The sequence below is a fragment of the Triticum aestivum genome, chromosome 7D (assembly GCF_018294505.1).
Source record: "Triticum aestivum cultivar Chinese Spring chromosome 7D, IWGSC CS RefSeq v2.1, whole genome shotgun sequence".
In the NCBI taxonomy this organism is placed as follows: domain Eukaryota; kingdom Viridiplantae; phylum Streptophyta; class Magnoliopsida; order Poales; family Poaceae; genus Triticum; species Triticum aestivum.
This window is the reverse complement of record NC_057814.1, coordinates 1062010-1087248: the sequence shown is the minus strand read 5'-3', so window position 1 is coordinate 1087248 and position 25239 is coordinate 1062010.

Sequence of the window (25239 nt, the reverse complement as noted above, 5' to 3'; positions counted from 1 at the left end):
AGATGTCGAGCAGCGGCAACACATGCAGTATCCGTCATCGCGAAGTGGCACCCTCACTGTCATGGCCTTTGTCGCTGATCCTATACCAGACCAAGGACCTCACATGCTATGGCGTGCTCGTGCCGCCAAGTGTACTTCCACCCCATGCCTCCGCCTCCTCAGCCGAACCCGCGGTGGTTGCTCCCTCGCCCCCTCCTCCGGCAGCAATTGTAGTTGTTGTTTACACGATAGTCACTACGCATCACTGTTGATGGTGCATTGTAGTTGTTGATTGGAGAGTTCTGCGTAGTCTCATCCGGTTTCTTGGTTACATCTGTCCAGTTGTGAACATCTTGGGTATCTATGCTTCATACGGTCATAGGGGTCATCTGGGAACCTTGGTTAATTAACATGAATAATATTGAGCATGGCTAATTTAGCGTAATTAGAAGAAGAAAATGAAGACACATTAATTACATATACTCTATCTATCAACCAATCTCTCTGACTTTGCTCACCTAATTTGCCTATAGTTTGTTCCAAAGTGGTAGTCATTAGGCCCAAAACCAATTGTGTCATGAAAAAAGTTGAGCAAAACCAGGGCATGTCCCACATTGGCCACCGAATAAATATTTGCTTTGCGTGACCTCAAGCCTTGAGATGAAAGGAGTTCCCGATCCTATATTCACCAAGAAAATCTGTAGGAAGTCAGCAAGGCACAAAAGCAATTATCACAAACACATATGATGTATTGGAATCGACAATGGTCACTGTTGTCCAGTAGTTGGCCCCATAGTAAAGATCAAAAGTAGGAAGCCTGTTCAGCTTGTTATAGTCACCATAGACAAAATGCAACCCTAGCAAGGTACTTATTATAGGCAACTTCTCTTTTCCCGCTTCTCGCGTTCGCTTTTTCTTGTCCTAGGGTTCCCGCCGCTCAGTCTGAAGAACAGATAGGCATCCTTCAATCCGAGCATAGGTGGATTGGGGATTAAACCCTAGCTTCTATAAGTGCCTTGAGAATTTAGGCGCATATATAGTGCCACAGATATATTTTTGTTACTCTGCAATCACCTATAGTGCCACGGATATATGGTTTGTAAATACATTAAACTATATTTGTAAATCTATTTTCACATTTTAACTATATTTTCTGATTAGGGATCTCATCCATTTGTTTACACCTTTACATATAAGAGCTCACTAATGTTCACATCCACTCACCACTCTCAACCCACCTCCTCAAACCACGGCGAGTAATATAACATGGTGTTGTACGCTACATCCACATATGTGTGTAATGCTTAATCTTCATTGGTGTGCTCTTGTAATCCATTACACACCCTCATTTTAAATCCCAAGTTGCAAAAAGCGGCCACCTCAATATTGAAGCCGATGCAGAGGCCGAGGGATGACCTCCTTTTCAAAAAAATAAACCTCATTTTTGAAAGACTACTGATGTGAGGTACGTAGCTTATGCTTGCATGTGCTCAAAGGAAATAAATGTGAACCATAGATATGCGTGTTCTGATAGATTATGTGAATAAGTAGAGAGTCCCGGTACAAAACGTATTAAGGGTAATAGGGACATTTCACAGTTCATACCCACTTCCATATGTGTATACGCCATACATCATAGAGGACCCGCTCCTGGGCCGGCCCACTAACATGAAACGATATAAGGAGGCGCAAAAGGAACGGAAAAATGGGACGCGCTGCGAGTGGGCTCGAACTCGCGACCATACTGTAGTTTATTGGAGCTGCTAGCCACTCGATCGAACAGCTCCATTCGCTCGAAAGGCAGCGCGGGTCTTTTATGTACACATTCAGAAGCGGCGTTTTTTGTTTTGAAAGAACGTTTACAAAATTCGACATTTCACGAATTGTTTTGAATATTTTTAAATACCAAAAAAAATTAGGTTATGTGAACAATTTTAAAAAAAAGAAACATTTTCCGAAATTACAAAAAAAATTGAGAAGACGAACATTTTCTGAAATGTACGAACTTTTTTTAATACATGAACATTTTCTGAATCTGTGAACAATATTTAATAAGAGAACATTTTTTGAAAACACGAATAATATTTGAAAAACTAGAGCGCATTTTAAAATTCTGAACTCATTTATAAAAATAGGGAAATTTAAATTATTATTTTTAAAAGAATTTGGTCAGATGAGAAAATTTTGAAACGCTGAAATTTTATGAAAACACGAACAAATTTTGAAATTCTAAACATTTTCTAAAAGTAGTGAAAGAAATACCGGTGCCCGAACGCTCAGATGGGTCGGACCATCCTACGATTGTCTGTGGGATTGTCTGACTATTTGCTGTGACGTGCGGCTAGGAAGTTCCGTACTTTCGGGGAGTAGCGTCAATTAGACAGTGCTACGCACAGGAGGCCGCCAGACTAGGCCGGCTCTTAGGTCGCGCGGGAAATCAGGGAAAATCACCGAAAATAGAATGGTACTGCGATGGATCGAACGTTGTAGCTATCGCTACTGACTGCTCGTCGCTAGCGACAAGATCTGATAGGCTTCAGTATCTAACTAGCAAACTTGGACTACAAGAAATATCAATCAGCGACCGATTTACTTTAGTGAAGAAGTCTTTTTTCCACTATTTTTTTATTTTTTTCTTCAGTTAGTTATTTGTTTCTTTACATTTTTTTGTTATTTATTTTTCTTTTTTATTTTAAAAAATCCACGCGCTTTTAATTTTAAAAAAATCAAAAAATGTCCGCCTTTTCAAATTTATCCATAAAATACAAGTATTTGCATTTTAAATTTTTTTACAAAAAATTCCAAAAAAATATTAGTGTCTTTCAAAATTCCTCAAAATATGAAAACACGAATATTTCCTAAAAAGAGCAAACAAAATTTTCAAAGCATGTTAAAAGACCAGATGGTTTTGTTTGAAAGCATGTTGTTTTTCTACATCACTCAAATGATCTCAAGTTTTTTCAATGGCTCGGATGGCCAATTCAATTCACCATGCCAAGTTGTTTTGGTTTCGATAAATTTTCCATTTTCTGGAGTTTTTCGATGAATGGTCGGACATGTCGCAACTTGGATCCGGTGTCGGGAATCGTTCAAATGGATGCCTACCATGGGCATGCCCACCAGCTTATAAAACTTGGGGTCATCTCAAGGATATCCAATAATAGACCATATTGAACGAAGAGTGTTCGGGTAGGCCAGATGACTTCCGTCTGAGAGCACGTTGTTTCTTGACATTCTTGAAAATGGACCCAATTTTTTTCCATGACCAATTCAATGCATCATGCCATGTTGTTTTGGTTTTTGACAAATTCTGCATTTTCTAGAGTTTTCTTGATCAAAAAAGGCCGATAAATTGTCGGACATGTCGCAATTTTCATACGGTCTCAGAAATCGTTCAAACTTGACATGGATTCCTAACATGAGAATGCCCACCTGCTTGCAAAAGTTGTGGTCATTTCATGGATGTCCAAAAATAGACCATATTTACTTAAGGGTGTCGGGATAGGTCAGAAGACTCCTTGTGAGAGCATGTTGTTTCCAGACATCTTGTAATGGCCCCAGTTTTTTTCATTGATTTTGATGACCAATTCAAGGCATCACGCCCTGGGTTTTCGACAAGTTTTACATTTTCTGGAGTTTTCTCGGTGAAAAAAGACCGATAAATGACGTGACGTGTCGCAACCTGCATATTGTGTCGGAGTTCGTTCAAACATGGCATGGATGCCTATGATGAGATGACCATCTGGTTATAAAAGTTAGGGCCATTTCAATCTATCAAATGGCCCCATTTTTTCATATCCTTGTATGACCAATATAAGGCACCATGCCAAGTAGTTTGGGTTTTTTTACAAGTTTTGTATTTTTTGGAGTTTTTCTGGTGAAAAAAGACCGATAAATCACCGAGCATGTCTGGTGTTGAAAATTATTCAAACCAGACATGTATGTCTAACATGTGCATGCCCACATGCTTGCAAAAGTTGGGGTCAGTGCTGAGATTTTGAAAATAACACCATGTTCAACGGAGAGTGTTCAAGCAGGCAAGGGTTTGTTTGGGAGCACCTATTTCTCGACATCCCTTAAATGTCCCCATTTTTCATGGCCTGGTATGGCCAATTCCATGCACCATGCCAAGTTGTTTGAGTTATCAATAAGTTTGCATTTTTTGGAGTTTTATCGATTAGAAAAGACCAATGAATGGTAGGATGTGTCACAACTTGCATACGGTGTTGAAAGTCGTTCAAACCAGGCATGAATACCTACCATGGGCATGCCCACCTTCTTGTAAAGTTGAGCTCATTTCAAGCATGTCTAAAAATAGACCATGTTCAACGGAGGGTGTTCGGGGTAGAGAACAGAAGGATTCGTCTGAAAGCACGTTGTTTTTTGACATCCTTTGAATGGACCCAATTTCTTCCATCGGGTTCTATGTACAATTCAATAAATCTTGTCAAGTTGTTTGGATTTTTGACAAGCTTTGTATTTTCTAGAGATTTCTCGGTGAGAAGGGACTGATAAATGGTTGGATGTGTCGCAACGTGTAAACTGTGTCGAAAGTCATTCAAAAATGACATGGATGCTTGATATGTCTGTGCTAGACTGCTGCAAGAAGTTGAGGTCATTTATTCATAGTAAAAAAAACACCAGTTGGGACGCGTCCGTGAGCATTTAGTTTTTCCCAATTTGAATACTTCTCTTATGTGTAATTTCTGTAATTATCCATCAACATGAACAAATTGTGTATGAAACTTTTACAAAGTGGAAAACGTTTTTGAATATTTTAACAAATTCTGATAATTTATGAAAATTTTGACAAACCACGTACTTTTTAAAAATTTACAAACGTTTTTGAAACCCCAACATTTCTTAAATTTGGGAACAAAAAATTAAAAAACATGATCATTTTTTGAAATTCCAGAACATTTTTAAAATTGTAAACAATATTTGAACAACATTTCTTGGTATTCCAATTTTTCTTTCAAATGTTTGAACTGGTTTTAAAAAGAATAATAATGTTCAAAAATAAGAAATAAATTAACCTAATAGAAAAAAATGCTTAAGCCTTCACCCAACTAGGCGACGACATCTCTCCCTTCGGGCTCGTGTTGGGGAAAACCCTATTTGCCTCTTATTTCGTCAGACAGTCGCTATTTCTCATAGAACCGATCGATACGAGTGAACATGAGCCAGCCATTTAAATCTGTTTGTTGCCTCAGCAGATGCCTGTTTTGGAAGCCTTCTAGATGGTTCTAGGCCGGTTTTTACTGGTTTCTATAAGTACTTATTTATTTATATTTTAAAAAAAGTTCAAATATTACAAATAATGGTTGCATTTTTTGAAAAAGTTCAGAGTTTCAAAATTGTTTGTGTTTTGAAAAATTGTTTGGGATTTCAAATAATATTTAATTTCTTCACGCAGTTTTGAAAGAGTGTTTTTTTGTGATACAATTGTGAAAGAATATTCATTCATGTTTTCACAAAGAAATGAGAAAAAAAGAAGAAAAACAATGGAAAACCGAACAGAAAAAAAACATGAACATTTTTTTTATTTTGCAATGTCATTTTTGGCCTTTGGATGAGCTCAAACTGTGAAGCTGGACATCGAAAATTTGTACGCTTTGGATTTTCCGTAGAAGGAAGGAAGTGGCCGCCCAAGACGAAAGATCTTAAACAACCGCGCTGCCAGTTGGCCAATATAGCATGCTTGTTCTAGTGGTTCGGTCTGTTTGCATGACAAGAGGTCCTGTGATCGAGTCCGGCTGCATCTAATATTTCTAGATTTTCCACTATTTCACTGCTACAGAGACTGTTTCCTGCTGGGCCGGCCCAGTTGACCTTCCATCTTCCATGTATGCCGGGCGGTACATACTCTGTATAATTCTCAAAAAGGAAAAACACAGGCTGTGCATCGGGGTGGGTGCAAAAAGACCATCCTACCCTTTATTATGAAGGGGTATGGAGAGATCTCCTCCATTGATGTGTTTAGGGGGGTTGTACCGAAGCAGAAGTGATAAGTAGAACAAAAGAACATGCAGATATATTGTGTGTTTAAAAATCTCCTTGTAGGGAGTGCCTGTGTTTATAAAACTATTACAAGACAGTCATATTATCGACATGTGACAAGAATCAAATTCTAAAACACTCTCTGCCATAACAGTTGATATTTTGAGATTTATTTTCTTTATCCACAAAAGGTATCTGATCCTCTATTGTTTTCTAGAGTTTTCTCCAAAAAGAAAATCTCCCAAAGTCTAGAAAAATTCTCGTCGTAGCTGCGAATTGAGAATCGCATTGTATTCGGCATGAAAGTTGAAAATAACTGTTACCAATGAATCAATTTGATATCCTCACACAGAAAATCAATTTGATGAAGATGCAGATTAAATGAAGAGGAGGACTTGTGTATGTAGAGGAAAGAGATAAACCCTCAGATGCTGGGCAGGTTTTTAGCATCTGTGTAGTTTGCTTTCTGTTAGTGTTTCTTCAGCTCATGGGCAATGTCTTGGCCCAAGTCTGGTGCGTCGCATGCAGTGTTCATGGGATTGCGCGAGTGTAGTGGATGATGGCACTTATGGTTTGATTGCAACTCAAATCAGGGTGCAGAGTGCCAAGTTAGCACAAATTAAGCTAGAACCACCTCAGGCTGGCCAGAACTAAGTCTAACTAATCTTGAATACAGAGCATCCCAACAATAGAGGAAGAAAAGGAGAAAAGTCGCAAGTTGAGCATGCTGTAAACACTTTTTCAAATAAATATATGATTACCATTTTTTAAATACATGTTTGAACATTTTTTTAACTACATTTTAAACATTTTTCTAATACACATTAAAATATTTTTATACGAACATTTTTAAATGACATGCACACATTTTTTACATTGTATGTATATTTATTTAAATGTCACAAAAATAGTTTTGAAATGTGTGATTTTTTTTGAATTTAACATGCATTTTTTGAATGGTACAACATTATTTTGAATTAAACAACATATTTTTACATTGTTACATTTTTTAAAAATATCACGTACATTTTTTCTGAAATCCGTGAACACTTTTGAAATGTCACGTATGTTTTTTAATGGAACAGAATGTTCTAAAAGTTGAGCAAACATGTTTGGCACAGCATAAACATTATTTAAATGTGCGACGAATGCTTTTAAAAATTAATTATATTCACATTTGTGGAATTCACATCGTGGATAGCCCATGGAAGCTTATTGTTCTTTGGACCTTTGTTGTGTACAGGAGAGGCTTCTGCACCAAACGACGACAGGGAACAACGACACCTCTATGGTTTTTCACGTGTGTGCCAAACAAATCTCTAATGTGGTTACTCTCCCGAGGTTTCTGTGTAGTTTAAGACATTTTAATTTAGGCAACGAACACTATAGTACTCATCTTAATTTGGTCTCTGTTACATATCTCCAACACTCATACTTTTGGTTTTGTTTTGGTATTGCAAAGACCTAAACTCCCCTACGATAGATGTCAACCTAAAACCTACTTCTAAAGGGGCCTGGTGCCTCCATCAAAGCAATGACACGAATGCCGTTGTCATCGCCGATCCGGTGACACAAATCTCAAGTTTCACCGGAAGACGAGAACTTGGGGTTGTGAGAGGTGGCGGAACTCCTCGGTGACATCTCAAACCCCTCCAATGTCCCTTCTTTATTAGGGTTTATTCTCTTTTGATTATTTTAGCACTCACGTGCCCACAATTTCTTAATTCAGGCCAAACTAACATATTCTCTTTTATTTGTACTTGCAAGCTAGCACTGGCAATAATTTATGGAGTCCCTCCTTTTGCTCATGATTAACGAGACAACTTCCTTATTTTGGTAAAGACTTCTTATTTCCAGACAACCTATGGACATATGCAAACTGGTGGGGATTTACTCTGAAGTTCCAAGGCGACACTATTCTCATCATAATTGCAAGATAGATGAGTTGGTTTTATCCATCGACACAATAAGGAAGGTCTATAGTTCAATTCCGCCGGGGCTTAAATTTTTTGTTGCTCATCCGTCTCACAGAAAAATAAATGCGTGGGTGGGCCCACTTCGCCCCACTCGGGGGGACAAACAAAAAAAATTCTGAAACTATGAGCGGGCGAAACAAAACCTATATGTATACTTAATAGGAGGACCAACCATTTTTATGTAACTCAGTTGGCATCTGCCTGAGGATGTGGATGCAACGTCGCAATTTCAATTCCTTACGACCGCCAAATATTTTTGGCTTCCTTGGCGAGGACTGATGGGCCGGATGCGGGTGACCCAGTAGGGGAGTGCGGCTGAGGCCCAATACTGCCTGTGCAACAGAGCAATTTTTTTTCTTGGGCCAACTGCGTGGGGCTACTATATGACGCTAGCTGCGTAAAATGGCGTGTGGGACGCACATCAGTTCGTGTATGGGCTAGCACACTGGTAGGCTCCAAGACGGCCTATATTTGTAAGGCGCGATTTTTTCCTTCCAAAAACCGATAACTTGAAGGACCGAAATCATGCCCTCAAAGACCCGACTACGTATTGCTAGCCACTCAAAGAAACAACTCCTACCAACAAATGACCAGCTCAAACATGTAAGAACATACTCCAATGTCAGATTGGAAACATTTTTTTCTGATTTTTTTAAAATATAAATTGCTGAATATTCTTGGAATTATGAACAATTTTGAAAATCACAAACATTTTTTTGAAATTCTTTAGATTTTCAGAAATACACAACAAAATTTGAAACGTTTAAAATCCACAATTTTATTTGAAAACATAAACCTTTTATAAAAAGATGAACATTTTTTGAATTGTGATTTTTCTGAGAAAGGAAACATATTTTGAACATTCGGAATAATTTAATAAAATGTGTTTCTTTAACTCTGAATTTTTTTGGATTTCTGAACATTATTAAAAAAATCTTTTTTTTCTGACATTATGAACTTTTATGAAAATTTTGAATATAGAGAAAAAGGAGAAATAAAAATAAACTTGAAAGGAAAAAAGACAAAAGAAAGAAGAAAAGAAAAATAGAACCATAACACAGAAAAAAAACTGTTCAGCCTAGCTTGGGCGCCCTGTGCAAAGCTGTGACTATTTGACGCCCCATGCGATAAATAGGGTATTCCCACCTGCGTGGGAACAAAAATTAATGGGCTGACTTTGCTCGGCCACACTGCAGGCGGCCCATGTACGAAATTCTGACGTTTTTTCTTTTATAATAGACGAACGGACAAAAATTTAGTACCACCTCGAACAGAAAAAAAAAATTCAATGGTGAACGGTATATATATGTATAGATATAGATATAGATATAGATGATCAAATAGCAGATGAATTTACTAAACGACTTTCAGTGCGGCAGTTAGAAGCTTTTAGACGCAATCTCAACTTGGATAGTTGTGATTGTGGGGGGTGTTAAACATTGTAAATTCGGTGTTGTATAAACTGTGTGATTGTGGGATGCGTGCGTGTGTTTATCTCTGTAAACCGTCTTAGATGTTAGGATCGATCTCTTCTCTGTTTTCTATATTAAACATGCACATCTTGTCTATATTAAACACGTACGCATCCCTGCCCACGGCATACGCTTCTATCCTCTTGTTTTACAACTGGCTGTGAAGTAGCTCAGCACCTGAAAAGAAAACAAATAAAACAGAAATTAAAAGACTTGCATTTCCAAATTAAAACCTTAAATTGAAATAAAAAGGCCGCTGTTTCCAGAATAAATCTTTGGACTGAAAACAGAGCTAGCCGAAGTGAGAAATTTTCTTTACAATTTACCACTATTTTTTTGAAATTGTGCAAGAATGTGTGCAACAAATACTCAGGTGTTTGTTGACACTTTACAGACTGACTTAACCTCTCTGATGCTTAGATTTATTTTGCTGCCTATTATGAGGTGACCAAAGCGACAGTGACATGGCAATCTATTTTGCTACCTGTTATGAGGTGCAGTAGCTCAGCAAGTTTACGGTCTAACCAGACACCACCTTAGCATGGGAATGTATTCACTTCTGTACAATGTATTTGTAGTTCACATGAATTTACAGAGCTCCCAAACGGAGCCATAAATGGAAACAGAGCCACAGCCGGAGTGGGAAGAGAAGGTAGGACGAGGACGAACCTTGTGTGCAGTGGAAACGTGGCCGAACCGGGCAGCATGGAGGCGTAGCGGAAGTCGTCGAGGACGTCGTCAGTTTGGTAGGCGGCAGTCTTGAGGTCCGCCATCCACCGGTGGACGGCGGCGTTGGTGCAGCTCTTGGCGTCCGCGTCCAGCAGGATACACTGGATGTCCGCAAGGTAGCACTCCATCTTGTGGCGAGCCTTGCCCATCCCTCACCAGCTCAGCCACCAGCGCGTCGCCGGCCTTGGCCGCGACGCTATCCAGCAACGTGATCAGCAGGTAACCCAGAGAATGGTGTGAAGAGCTTTGTGTTGGGTAGAAATTACACTGCTCTGTTTGCTTGATACATTGCCCTTGCACCCTTAAATTGGTGGCCTTGTATGCAAAATAATGATGAACTCATTAAGAAGTAGTGTTGAGTGCTTGTTGGATTATCTGACTAAGCTTACCATGGAAGCAGACTCAACAATCTTTCTCCTTTCCGCCTAGGAGCATAGAAATTAACTTGTCAAGAAAGAGACAAAGGGAAATAAGACCCATACAAACACATTAAGATGGGTCACAATTTATAACCTCGGGGACTTTCTCAGCTGACATGTTGGTGTCTTCTCTACTCTCGCAGTTTTCTTGGGGCTTCATAGACTCATATACAATCATCAAATTCACCTCATCAACTACTTTACCAACCTCTTCAAACATGTATTCTTTGATATCCTCATCTCTAAGACCCTCACTCACTTTCATGCTCTTCACGATGAACTTGTCAGGATGCTGCATATCTTGTGGTGGCAATGTTATCTTCACATCATACTTGGATTGTGGTCGCACAATGCCTTTGTCTGGCTGTGCAGAAGTGTGTGGTGGGCTTGACGGTTGGATGTTGAAGGCAATGCAATTAGTTGTATCATTGGTTAGCTCAACTGAGTATGATATCTCCTTGAGGTCATTAGGAAGATGTAGTTCGAGTGGCTTGATCCCAAGCACATCATCTTCATCGTAACAAGGGCTTATCTGCAAGGAAAGAGTTCTATCTGTTTTAGATGATGATGTATACCATCCATTCATATGTACAAAGGCAAAAAGTGCTACATGACTACATCTAGAAAACACTCTGAGTTTGTTTATTCTAATGCTAGACCAATTAACCAGACAACCAGTAACTTAGACTAACTAGGACAGTGTCAAACACAATTTTAGGATGATGCTAACCTAGCAGGGTTAAGATTAGCTATCCTATGTATTTTATCTGGAAAATTAACACATTGTAACAAGGGCTTCATTGGCTCTGATCTCAATAATACTGGTCTCTCTTTTGGCTTGAAATGATGCATCTCTTTCCACAGTTTGATTACAAGGTATCTTAAACTAGTTAGCCTACCTGGTCAATGTGCCCGCTCGTGCTTTCCAGTTCACTCAGAATGCTAACTATTTTCGATATAGAAGGTCTATGTCCCGGTTCTTGTTGCCTGCAGTGTACTGCTATTTCAATGCATCTTGTTACTTGCAGGTATTGCAGTGGCGTCGGAGGCTTATTCCACCTGTCGCTAGTGCAGAACGGGCCTTTAGTGCCGGTTCGTAACGGCCTTTAGTGCCGGTTTGCCAACCGGCACTAAAGAGTGGGGACTAAAGGCCCCCCCTTAGTACCGGTTCGTCACGAACCGGCGCTAAAGTGACACCACGTGGCACGAGCCAGACCCGTGTGCGCGTAGGACATTAGTACCGGTTGGTAACACCAACCGGTACTAAATGTTTGGGGGGTTTTGGCTTTATTTTCCATTCAATTTTTTTGTTTGCTGGTATTCACGATACTACAAATTGTACACGTTATGCATATATATATAAATAGATTTTCTCGTACGTAGAACCGCATATATATATATATCATCGAATGTCTCACAACCAACACCATTAATTATTCACACATACACATGTATATACATATACAATTTTTCCTACATATGTTGCCTTGGTGCCTCCGGAGCACGATGACAAGTGGTTCATGGGGGCGGTAGCGGGTAATAGCATTCTCCTTTGGGATCTATGACCTGGTCGAGCAAAAATCCGGCTATTTCCTCTTGAAGTGCTAGTATGCGGTCCGATGGTAGAAGCTTATCCCGCACCTCTCTGAACTGTTAAGAAGGAGATTAATATGCATGTGTGTTAGTTGTGTGACTAGATATCGATAATGGTGTGAATAGTGTTCTGACAAACGTACCCAGTCCTGTCTATCAGATCTGCTCCTTTCGGAGGTCATCATGCGAATGTTCTCGCAAACGTAGAATGCACACAGATTATTCCCCGGCGCCTGCTTCAGGGCCTTTACGAGAATGGAATTGAATCAGATAATGATTAATCAAGCATGATAATTAATTAATGATATTGAAACAAGAATTAAAGAGATGGTAGCTAGCTAGTACTACTTAATTACTTACCTTTGGTCGATGGCAAAACAACTTTTTTGCCCACTTGCCTGGAGTCACCTTGATGAACTTTGCCCATGCCCTGCCCGCCGGCAAAGAAAATTAATAAAGGGGTTATTAAATAGTTCATATCAGAAAATGACGAACTAATAATAGGCCGAGATATAGTTAATAATGATTGAAATTACCTGTTGACTATCCCCTTCACGATGGTGAAGTCTTTATCTTCTTTAGTTAGTGAGTCCAGTAATTCAACTTTTCCTTCCTCAACTTTAATGTCTAACAAGACCCAGTGCCAACTGCATGCGCACACGTTTGCATGTCTTAATTAAGCGGGCATGTGCATAAAATTAATCAACTACTGTAAACCGTATACACTTAATTATTAACATCTAGCTAGCTAGTAAGCAAAAACAGAATTTGTAGTACAAGACAGTATGACTCACGGGAAGTTGTAAGGAAGTAGTATATCTTCATTGGTATTGAGGCGCTTCAAGAACTCTAGCATGCTTTCCTCTACACCTGCTTGATAAAATGGAAGCTTCCATATGTCCTCATTAATGGTATTTGGGTCAATGAACCCAATGCCATAGCGTCCAGATTTTTTCATTTCATACATCTTCATCCTGCATATAATACCACAGAAAAGAATATAGTGAGGATAATTATATGTAATGATTGATCAAAATTATCACTACATAACTAGCTTGAGACTTAAATTACAGAAAGAAATCACTTACAGACAATAGCAACTGACGATAGACTTGTCGAGTGGGTCTTGATTGTATAACTGAAATAGTTCTGGATACTCAATGGCCAGAGCTTTCTCATGATAATAATGCTCATGCTTGACATTCACCATGAGGGACTCTCGATTGGAAATTTTGGTAATGTTCATGTACCATTGATGCAATTCATACATTCTCGTTGGGAGGGCCTTGACCTTGTCTGGATGGACCAAAGGTTGGCCCCGGACATATTTTCATTTTATTTCGATTCTCTAAGCGGAGACATGGGCTCGATTTTGAGGAGTTGTCCAACAGAGATCTTGAGCATTTCAGCCTGCATTATATGCTCCTCCGTTATTACCACATCGCCCTGCTGGGGAACGCTAACGGTTTGCCCACAATAATATTTGGCGCGCGTACTCCTCTCATGTGTTGTTGGCACAACAAGCGGGGGGATCGCTTGCGCCGCCTGTTCTCCAAACTGGGGAACGGTTTTCCCGCATTTTTTGCCAGCTGCTTGTTGGCTCGAGCTCGAGCTCGCTTCCTTCTGTAGCCGTGCTCGACGTAGCTTCCTGATTTGACGCTCATAGTCTGAGTCAACAGGCTTGGGAGCTGGTGCTCTAGCCATACGAATGAAGTGGTCAATCGTTTTCTCAGGCACTTTCTTTTTTGGCGGCGGTGCCGGTTTCGGTCCAAAATGGGCGTCCACTTGGGCCTGCACTATGGCTGCGTTTTTCTCCTCGGTCATGTCGTAAGGCCTCTGAGGAAGAGGAGCGAGGCTTGGACCATATTTATATCGCTTGTCTTCGCCTGTACTTCCTGTACTACCTCGACTCGTACCGCTACGCACCATAGCTGCGGCGTGTCTCTTCTGCGATTGCTGAGACGGCGGAGACGGCTGACGTGGCTGACGCTGTGCCGGACTTGAAGCAGGAGGAGTGGCCTGATGCTGTGCCGGACATGAAGGAGGAGGAATCTGCTCAAGCGTTCGGGGACTTGGAGGAGGTGGCGGACTTCGAGGAGGAGTCGGCTCACGCGTTTGTGGACTTGGAGGGGCGGGAGTCTGCTGACTCGGTGGCGGACTTCGAGGAGGAGTCGGCAGACGACGCGGTGTCGGTGTACTTGGAAAGATGATGCAATCCTTTCTCCATAGGATGATACGATGCACGGCCTCTCCCAGTGTGCGCTCGCCGTCACCTCCAGCAATGTCAAGTACTAGCATCGAATATGGCTCCACCACTTCATCAACCATGACACGAGCGTAGCCCTCTGGAATCGGGATGCAATGGAAGGTTGCTTCAGGGGTAATTGTGAAAGCAACGCCGTTCGCCACCTTCATGGATATGTTCTTTATTTTGGAGTGTAGCTCACAGTTAGTGTTCTCTATGATGTCATCCACAGGGTGGTATGTATCCAGCAGTGTGTCGCCCGGGGCAGAACCAACGCTGCTTCTCGGCATGGATGGGACGGTGCTATCCAATGATGGACGATCGTCCACTTGCTGATGCCGCTGCTGAGACCCCCTTTCCTGGCTAAGTGAGTCGATCTGCTGCTGCTGCTGCTGCTGCTGGAATTGGAGTGCCAAGTCCGCGTGCCTTGCTTCTAGGCCTTGAAGGCGTTCTGCGTCCTGCTTCCTCTGCTCCTCCTCCAGCTTCCTCTTCTTCTCCTCCTCCATCTTCTCTCTTGCACGGGACCTGTAGTCGTCGTTTCAGTCCGAAAAGCCCTCATACCAGGGAATAACGCCCTTGCCTCGTGTTCTTCCCGGGTGTTCAGGATTTCCCAGGGCGCGCGTAAGCTCGTCGTTCTCTCTGTTGGGTGTGAACACCCCCGTTCGAGCTTCTTCTATTGCATCAAGTATCTTTTGTTCGGCTCCTTTTAGACTTGCCTTCTTGCTAACCAGGCCTGTCTTCGGGTCCAACGCCCCCCCATGCGCATAGAACCAAGTTCTGCACCTGGGGGGCCAGCTCCTAGTAATTGGAGTGACCCCTGCATCCTCCATCTCTTGTTCGGACTTATCCCACTTAGGCATTGCCACCGCGTAGCCACCTGGACCCAGCCTATGGAACTGCGTCTTTTTTGCGGCATTGGCCTTGTTTTTTATCGACCGTTCCTTAGATAATTCTGAATCCTTGAATTTCACGAAATTGTCCCAGTGTTCTCTTTGCTTCTTCAGTGTTCCCGTGAATTTTGGAGTCTTCCTTTTTGCAGCGAGGAAGTTGGCCCATACAGTTTTCTTGTGGGTGTTGAATGCAATTGCCATCTTCTTAAGAGCAGCGCCCTTGACTTTCTCCACATCTGCTTCAATGAAATGATCTGGTAGGGTGAAATGTTCCATCAGAGATTCCCAAAGGTCTTTTTTAGCTTTGTCGTCGACCCAAGTAACATCTGGACGCTTAGTCTTTGGCTCTTTCCATTCTTGAATGGAGATCGGGAGTTTGTCCTTCACAAGAACTCCGCACTGACGAGTCCACTTGTTTGCAATGTTCTTAGGCGTCAGGGGTTCGCCACTAGGTTTGACGGATTCAATGTTGTACTTTACACCATCCTTCAACAATCTGCCCGGGCCTCGCTTTGTCTTGCTGTCTGTAGAAGCAGATTTGCTCGATCCGGAGGGCTGAAAGAAGGAAGATCGATTCATTCATATATCTTAAAATAAAAAAAACATGTGATGATCACCAGATGCCTAATATACCTCGCCGGTAGTCTTTGTTATTTGAAGATCAACATTCTCTGTGTCATCATAAACATTGTTTGTGTCATCATAATCAGAATCATAGTTCATGACTTCATCAGCTCGGTCGTCGAGATCGAATATCTTTTCGTCACCCTCTCCGGTATTGTTCAGATATTGGGAGCCGTCATCTGCTTCATTCAGATCATCTAGCCTGCCAGGGCTGCGTATGATGTCGAACAATTCCTCTTCTCTGTCTCTGCCGGTATTGTCCGCCATAGCTTTTACTTAACTAATACAGAAGAAATATAGAACAATTTAGTATTCAAATTACAATGCATGGATGCAATCAATAAGGAAAGATTGAATCATATAGTACATAATATATATGCATCGTCTCGATTAATATATAATCTCGAATACATCATCGTCTCGAATAATATATATAATCTCGAATACATCGTCTCGAATATTATATATCGAAAACATCACTGGCTAGGTACCTAATAAAGATCGAGTACTACAGAAGAATCTAGGGCGCCACTCGCGGTTCTTGGGGCGCGGGCGGTGGACACCCAAAGAGAAGGAACCATCACAGACTGACGGCTACTCTCAACATGATTTCATACGGTGGAAAGCTAAACCTACTTAATTCGGTGATCACTTCGCTCATCATCTTTGCACTATGCACGCTTCGATTGCCTACCAAAATTATTGAGCTCCTAGACAAAATTAGAAGGAAATGCCTATGGACAAAGAAAACAAAGCAAGGAGACAAATGCAATTCTCTTGCTTCTTGGGAAATGGTTTGTGGTCCCAAGGAAAGTGGTGGATTGGGAGTGATTGATCTAAGGATCCAAGGTGATGCACTCTTGTTAAAGTATTTACATAAATTCTACAATAGATGGAACGTGCCTTGGGTGGAACTCATCTGGGAAACATACTACACGAATCAAATTCCGCATGCTGCAGACCCTTGTGGATCATTCTGGTGGCGAGACGTTGCCAAACTAATGCCAACCTATAGGGGTATCTCAAACGTTCATGTAACTAATGGATCTAGTGTGCTCTTCTGGAAAGATTTATGGACTGATAACACACTAGATGAGAAGTACCCGCGTGCACTCCCTTACGCCATCAATGAAGATATATCTCTGAAGGAATTCTTGTCCATCACATCTCTGAGCGAGGCGTTTCATCTACCTCTCTCGACACAAGCCCATGCAGAGGTGCGTCAAATACAAGAGGACACGAGGGAAACGGTTATCTCCAATGAGCCAGATATTTGGACATATATTTGGGGCACGGAAAGCTACACAGCTCATAGATACTACACTTTCTACTTCAGAGAAGTTAGGGCTCATGAGGCATTTGGCTGGCTATGGAAATCAAAAGCCACCATGAAAATTAAAGTCTTTGGTTGGTTGCTCCTTTCTGATCGACTAAACACGCGAAATATGCTCAAAAGGAGGCACTACAATATAGGAAATGACTATGATTGCATCTTATGTGGACTACACATCGAGGAAACACTGGAGCACCTCTTCTTTAGTGTCAATTTAGTACTGAATGCTGGTCCAGCCTTGGAATTCTGTGGAATCAGGGACAACCTCGCCTGCAAAATGTTGTGTTTGCCAAAAACAACTGGAACAGGCCTCTCTTCATGGAGCTATTTCTGACTGCTGCCTGGAGTATCTGGAAAGAACGTAACAACAAACACTTCAGGGGGATGAGGCCCTCGAAGACTTCATGGTTAGATAGGCTTAAGACTGATTTTTCTCTCCTTGCCTATAGGGTTAAGGAAAAGCATAAATATCTCATTCCACTCATCCTCTACACTATATCTTGAGTTCTCCCTCACCTCCCAAAGGGAGGGTGAGTTGTAAAGACATCATGTAAAGCCCTCATGTAAATTGTCACCCCCGTCATATTAATACAAAAACAGTAGGAGGTTCTCCTACTGTTAAAAGGTTCAAAAAAAAGGAACCATCACAGGATCATATCTCCGGTCATCTGCCCAAAGAACCTGCCAAGTAGTGGAGAACCTGACGTCGTCCATAGCAGCCATGTAGCGATGGACGTGCTCGTCTTCCTCCCTGACACGGCGACGCACCACCTCCGGCGGGGCCGGCTGCCTCTGCACCGAATGTGGCCCACGCGAACGCCACCAAAGGAGATCAGGGTCGACGATGGGACTCGAGGTCGGGTTCCTCACAAAGCGGCACACCCCTCTAGGTAGCACCTCCCAGTGCCAGCCCGGCGGAGCCCAGTCCCGGACATGGGTCCTCTGAAGCATGACGTCGTCACGAACGGGTCGACGGCGAGGATGCGGGCCGGGCATATCGTCGAGAACAAATACTATATGCCCGCAAAAGGTAACATTAATCTAACATTCTATATATGCAAATTCTAACATTTTGACATTAGTCTAATTCATCTAACTAAAACTAATTCTAAAATTTCTAACATTTCTGATTATATAACTAACATTTCTAATATTTCTATAATAAAAAACAGAAAATTTCTAACATTTCTATAAGTATTTCTATAACTAAAAAATATTTCTATATAACTAACAATTCTAAAAATATTTCTATAACTACAAAACAGAACAATTTCTAACATTTCTATAACTAAAAAACTGAAAAAATTCTATAACTAAAATTCTATAATGTGTGTGTGTGTGTGTAGTGTGTACATGTGTGTGCGTGTGAACATGGCGGCCGGGGTGAGCTCACCGGCGAGGCGACGACGGGGCGGCGACGACGGGGCGACGGGACGAGGCATCGACGACGGGGCGGGGGGACGGGGCGGCGACGACGGGACGGGCCGGCGACGACGGGGCGGGGCGCGGCGACAGGGCGGCCGGGGCACGACGACGGGGACGGGGACGGCCGGGGCGGCGACGTCGACGGGGACGGCGACGAGGGGCGGGGACGGCCGGGGTCGGGGACGAGGGGCGGGGGCGGCGACGTCGACGGGGACGGCGTCGATCGGGGCAAGGCGGCGCGACGGAGGGAAGAAACAAAGAGGGAAGTGAATTTTTTTCAACTGTTGTATATATAAGAAGGACCTTTAGTACCGGTTGGAGCCACCAACCGGTACTAAAGGTCTGTTTTGGCCAGGCCAAGCGGCGGGAAGCGCCCCCCTTTAGTACCGGGTCGTGGCACCAACCGGTACTAAAGACCCCCTCTTTAGTACCGGTTGCAGCCACCACCCGGTACTAAAGGGGGTGCGCTGGCGCAGTGCGGTGCGGCAAGTTTAGTCCCACCTCGCTAGTCGAGGGGCTACCACACTGGTTTATAAGCCCCAGTACGGTAGCTCTCTGGAGCTCCTCTCCTAAGCAGGCCTACTGGGCCTACCTGTTCTGTGCTGCCCTGTGGGCCTACCGGGCCTTTGCGGGCCTGCATCTTGGCCCAACAAAAGGTTGTGTTTCTAGTCGTATGCAGGCCGCTTTGGCCCAGTAGGCGGGCTTTTTTATTTTCTTAATTTTTTTTGTTTTATTTATTTTTGAGTTGTTTTTTGCTGTATTTAGAGTTTCTTTGTGAATATTTTTGCTTTAGGTATAAAAAATTACAAACTTACTGTTAGTGCCGGTAGTTTTCAAATTTGAATAGTTTAAACTTTGAATTATTTGAAATTTGTGTGAATCACTAGTTTGTGAATAACTTAACTTTGAAAAAAGATTTTTCAGTGATTCTTTTTTCTTATGTTTAATATTAGTGTATTTTATCATTATATTTAATTTGGTAATGCTTAGGTTATTTAAAAAATGAAATGCCTTTGTAACAGATGAGTTTTCGTCCGAAACCCTGATACTTCGAAAGAGATTGTCCATTTTGTACACGAAGTGCATCCAGTTTTTGCCGTAGCCCTCTCTACTTTTTGGCACATGCTATGTGGGTGAAATTATGATACCATGCCAACTTTCAACCTTTTCTGAGTTCATTTGAAATGCTTTTCAATTCCAGGGTCATTTAGCTGGAAAAAAATCAGTAAATGCATGAAAGAATTTGTTTGCACATAAAATTTCTTCGCGTTTCAAATGCCAAAACACATAACTACCCTAACTATTACAAAGATTCCCACCTGGGTGTGAAACACAGAAGAAAGTGGTGATACTGAAGCCGATCACATCCCAGATCTTTGGGTGTGAAACTTTTTCTTCGCGTGTGTCCCTTTGCGCCGTAGCCATGGAAAATCTTCATCATTTAGCTAGATGCTTGGGTCAATATTCACTGTGAATGGAGCAATTTCATCAAACTTTTCATAATCTTCTGATATGTCTGTCTTTTCATCCACTCCCACGATGTTTCTTTTCCCTGAAAGAACTATGTGGCGCTTTGGCTCGTCGTATGATCCATTCGCTTCCTTATCTTTTCTTTTTCTCGGCCTGGTAGACATGTCTTTCACATAAAAAACCTGTGCCACATCATTGGCTAGGACGAATGGTTCGTCTGCATACGCAAGATTGTTGAGATCCACTGTTGTCATTCCGTACCGCGGGTCTTCCGTTACCCCGCCTCGTGTCATATTGACCCAGTTGCACCGAAACAAAGGGACCTTCAAACCACCTCCATAGTTAAGTTCCCATATGTCCTCTATGTAACCATAATATGTTTCCTTTCCCGTGTTGGTTGTTGCATCAAAGCGGACACCACTGTTTTGGTTGGTGCTCTTCTTATCTTGGGCGATCGTGTAAAATATATTCCCATTTATCTGGTACCCTTTGAAAGTCATTATATTCGAAGATGGTAACTGGGACAGCGAGTACAGGTCATTTTGAATATCGCCACCATTCATGGCACGTTTCTGCAACCAACCGGCGAAAGTCCTCGTTTGTTCACGTGTAATCCAGTCGTCAGACTTCTCCGGGTGTTTGGAGTGAAGAAAATTCTTGTGTTCCTCCATATACGGAGCCACCAAGGCGGAATTCTGTAGAACTGTGTAGTATGCTTCAGTGAGAGAATGCCCGTCCATACATATTATTTGATCCCCTCCTAGCGTGCCTTTTCCATCCAGTCTGCCCTTATGCCGCGATTCAGGAACACCAATCGGCTTAAGGTCAGGAATAAAGTCAATACAAAACTCAATGACCTCCTCATTTTTATGGCCCTTCGCGATGCTTCCTTCTGGCCTAGCACGGTTATGAACATATTTCTTCAAGACTCCCATGAACCTCTCAAAGGGGAACATATTGTGTAGAAATACAGGACCCAAAACGTTAAATCTCTTCGCAAAGGTGAACTAGGACGTGCGTCATGACGTTGAAGAAGGATGGTGGGAACACCAACTCAAAACTGACAAGACATTGCACCAAATCATTCTGTAACCCTGGTATGATTTCTGGATCGATTACCTTCTGAGAGATGGCATTGAGGAATGCACATAGCTTCACAATGGCTAATCGAACGTTTTCCGGTACAAGCCCCCTCAATGCAACCGGAAGCAGTTGCGTCATAATCACGTGGCAGTCATGAGACTTTAGGTTCTGGAACTTTTTCTCTGCCATATTTATTATTCCCTTTATATTCGACGAGAAGCCAGACGGTACCTTCATGCTGAGCAGGCATTCAAAGAAGATTTCCTTCTCTTCTTTGGTAAGAGCGTAGCTGGCCTGACCTTGATGTATGCCGTCTTTTCCGTGCATACGTTGTTGGTCCTCCCATGCCTCTGGTGTATCTTTTGTCTTCCCATACACACCCAAGAAGCCAAGCAGGGTCACGCAAAGATTCTTCGTCACGTGCATCACGTCGATTGCGGAGCGGACCTCTAGGTCTTTCCAATAGGGCAGGTCCCAAAATATAGATTTCTTCTTCCACATGGGCGCGCGTCCGTCAGCATCCTTCGGAACAGGTTGTCCGCCAGGACCCTTTCCAAAGATTACCTTCAAATCCTTGACCATATCATGTACATCAGCACCAGTACGGTGGCGAGTCTTCGTCCGGTGATCCGCCTCACCTTTGAAATGCTTGCCTTTCTTTCTTACGGGATGCCTGCTCGGAAGAAATCGACGATGTCCCAGGTACACATTCTTCCTACAACTCTCCAAATATATACTGTCGGTATCATCCAAACAGTGCGTGCATCCGCGGTATCCCTTGTTTGTCTATCCTGAAAGGTTACTGAGAGCAGGCCAATCATTGATGGTCACGAACAGCAACGCCTTTAGGTCAAATTCTTCCCGTCCGTGCTCATCCCACGCACGTACACCTGTTCCATTCCACAACTGTAATAGTTCTTCAATTAATGGCCTTAGGTACACATCAATGTCGTTGCCGGGTTGCTTAGGGCCTTGGATGAGCACTAGCATCATAATGAACTTCCGCTTCATGCACAACCAAGGAGGAAGGTTATACAAACATAGGGTCATAGGCCACGTGCTATGGTTGCCGCTCTGCTCCCCAAAAGGATTAATGCCATCTGCGCTTAGACCAAACCATACGTTCCTTGGGTCACCTGCAAACTCCTCCCTGTACTTTCTCTTGATTTTTCTCCACTGCAAACCGTCAGCGGGTACTCTCAACTTTCCGTCTTTCTTATGGTCTTCTCTGTGCCACCGCATCGCCTTCGCATGCCCTTTGTTTTGGAACAAACGTTTCAACCGTGGTATTATAGGAGCATACCACATCATCTTGGCAGGACTCTTCTTCCTGGGGCGCTCGCCCTCGACATCACCAGGGTCATCGCGACTGATCTTATAACGCAATGCACCACGTACCGGGCAAGCGTTCAAATCCTCGTACGCACCGCGGTAGAGGATGCAGTCATTAGGGCATGCATGTATCTTCTGCACCTCTAATCCTAGAGGGCAGACAGCCTTCTTTGCTTCATACGTACTCTCGGGCAATTCGTTGTCCTTTGGAAGCATATTCTTTATCATTACCAGCAACTTTCCAAATCCTTGTCAGATACACCATTCTCTGCCTTCCATTGCAGCAATTCCAGTGTGGTGCCCAACTTTTTTTTGTCAGCTTCGCAATTCGGGTACAACAATTTCTTGTGATCCTCTAACATGCGCTGCAACTTCTTCCTCTCCAAATCACTTGCGCAATTTCTCTTTGCATCGGCAATGGCCCGACCTAGATCATCAGCGGGCTCATCTGATACCTCTTCTTCAGCTTGTTCCCCCATTGCCGGCTCAGCTTCTTCCTCCATTGTTGTATCATCGTATTCAGGGAACCCATGGCCAGGATAGATGTCGTCGTCCTCTTCTTCTTCATTGTCTTCCATCATAACCCCTCTTTCTCCGTGCTTGGTCCAAACATTATAGTGGGGCATGAAACCGGACTCAAATAGGTGGACGTGAATGGTTCTTGACGTAGAGTAATTGTGATCATTCTTACAACCAGCACATGGACAAGGCATAAAACCATCCGCCCGCTTGTTTGCCTCAGCGACAAGCAGAAAAGTATGCACGCCATTAATGAACCCGGGAGAGCATCGGTCATCATACATCCATTGTCGGCTCATATCTTCATTATACACAACACCGAATAGACCAAATTAATACAAGTTCATACATAAAGTTCATACATAAAGTTCATATACAACACTTAATTAAATGCAACATACAAATAACTCTCTAGCTAAAGAATTTAAATACTAAGGTAACAATTGATCCAACAGCATAATGATACCAAGCCACACTATCAATGTCATATTTTCTAATCTTTCTAATCTTCAACCTCATTTTCTCCATCTTGATCTTGTGATCATCGACGACATCGGCAACATGCAACTCCAATTCCATCTTCTCCCCCTCAATTCTTTTCAATTTTTCTTTCAAATACTCGTTTTCTCTTTCAACTAAATTTAACCTCTCGACAATAGGGTCGGTTGGAATTTTCGGTTCACATACCTCCTAGATAAAAATATCTATGTCAACTTGATGGGCATAATTTGTCATAAACACGAAATGCAACAACTAGTTTTAAAAGAGAATATACCACATCCGAATCATAACAAGGACGAGGGCCGACGGGGACGGATATCAAAACCATGGCACTATGTATAACAAACAACGTACGGGTAAGACAATTATACGAGTAACTATATATCAAAATCACACAAACATCAATTTGGTAATGTAAAATATTCATGAACAAGAGCCTCACCACAAGGTGGTGCCGGCGACGGGACGGTGCGGGCGATCGACGGTGGTTACGACGGAGATTTAGAAGGAACTAAGTAAACCACACCTACATATGCAAACTAAGTGTTATTTTTGACCTCAAATTGCATATAAATCAAATACTAGCAAATATAATTCCTCCCAAATTAATCACTATACAAAGCATTGCAAGAGCTAATCTAGCAATGAGAGTTGAAAGGACAAAGTTGCTAACCTTTGTGATCATTTGAATGGATGGGGGCCTTCAAATCTTGACAAATTTTGGGCAAATTTTGCGAGGAGCTCGAGGAAGAGAGGGGAAGAACAGAGGAAGTGAGGGGAAAGGGGAAAAACAGAGTGGCTCGGGTGGACGAAGGGTTTATGTACGTCGACCTTTAGTACCGGTTCGTGGCGAACCTTTAGCACCGGTTCGTGCCATGAACCGGTACTAATGAGAGCGGCCGGCTAGCCGTTGGAACCGGCACTAATGGACACATTAGTGCCGGCTCAAAATCGAACCGGCACTAATGTGTCTCATATTAAGTCCTTTTTCTACTAGTGTGTGTCTCCACCTTCGAAGTATCTACATTCATAAATGTTGAATAGTTGTGATAATCCACAATCTCACAGTACGAACTATGCCAATGTCGGAGGCTTATTGCACGGCCCGTTTATTTTTTTATAATTTTTAGAAATTATATATTTATACCTAAAATATAGCCCAATAGGCCTAAAAACCAGCCCTACAAGCTGAAAATGTACAGCCCAGCATGCTAAATTGGCCAACGGGCCGGCCCGTTTGCTAAACATGCCGTGCCTGGGCCAAGGAGCAGCGCCCATGGGCCGGCACGACATGGCCCGGATATTAAACGTGCCATGGTGGGCCGTGCCAGGCTAGCCATGCTTAGCACGGGTCGGCACGGCATGCCCGACCCTGCCCGTTTGGCCAGGTATAGTGAGTTGTACCAATTTTTTCTTTTTATTTGTTAGATGAGATTTTACCCACGCGTTTTTCCCTCTTGATGTTGATGCCTCACTTTTACTTTTTTACTTTGACATAGATGAAATGTTCCAAATCAGTTTGAACCCACCGTCATTCCCAGCCGCTCCCATGTCGCAGCTAAATAATTTCGTGTTTTAAGTTTTTTTCTAAAAGTTAATCGAGATTTGACCCCAGCTTGTAAAAATTTCAGGATCTGACTCTTTTGCTA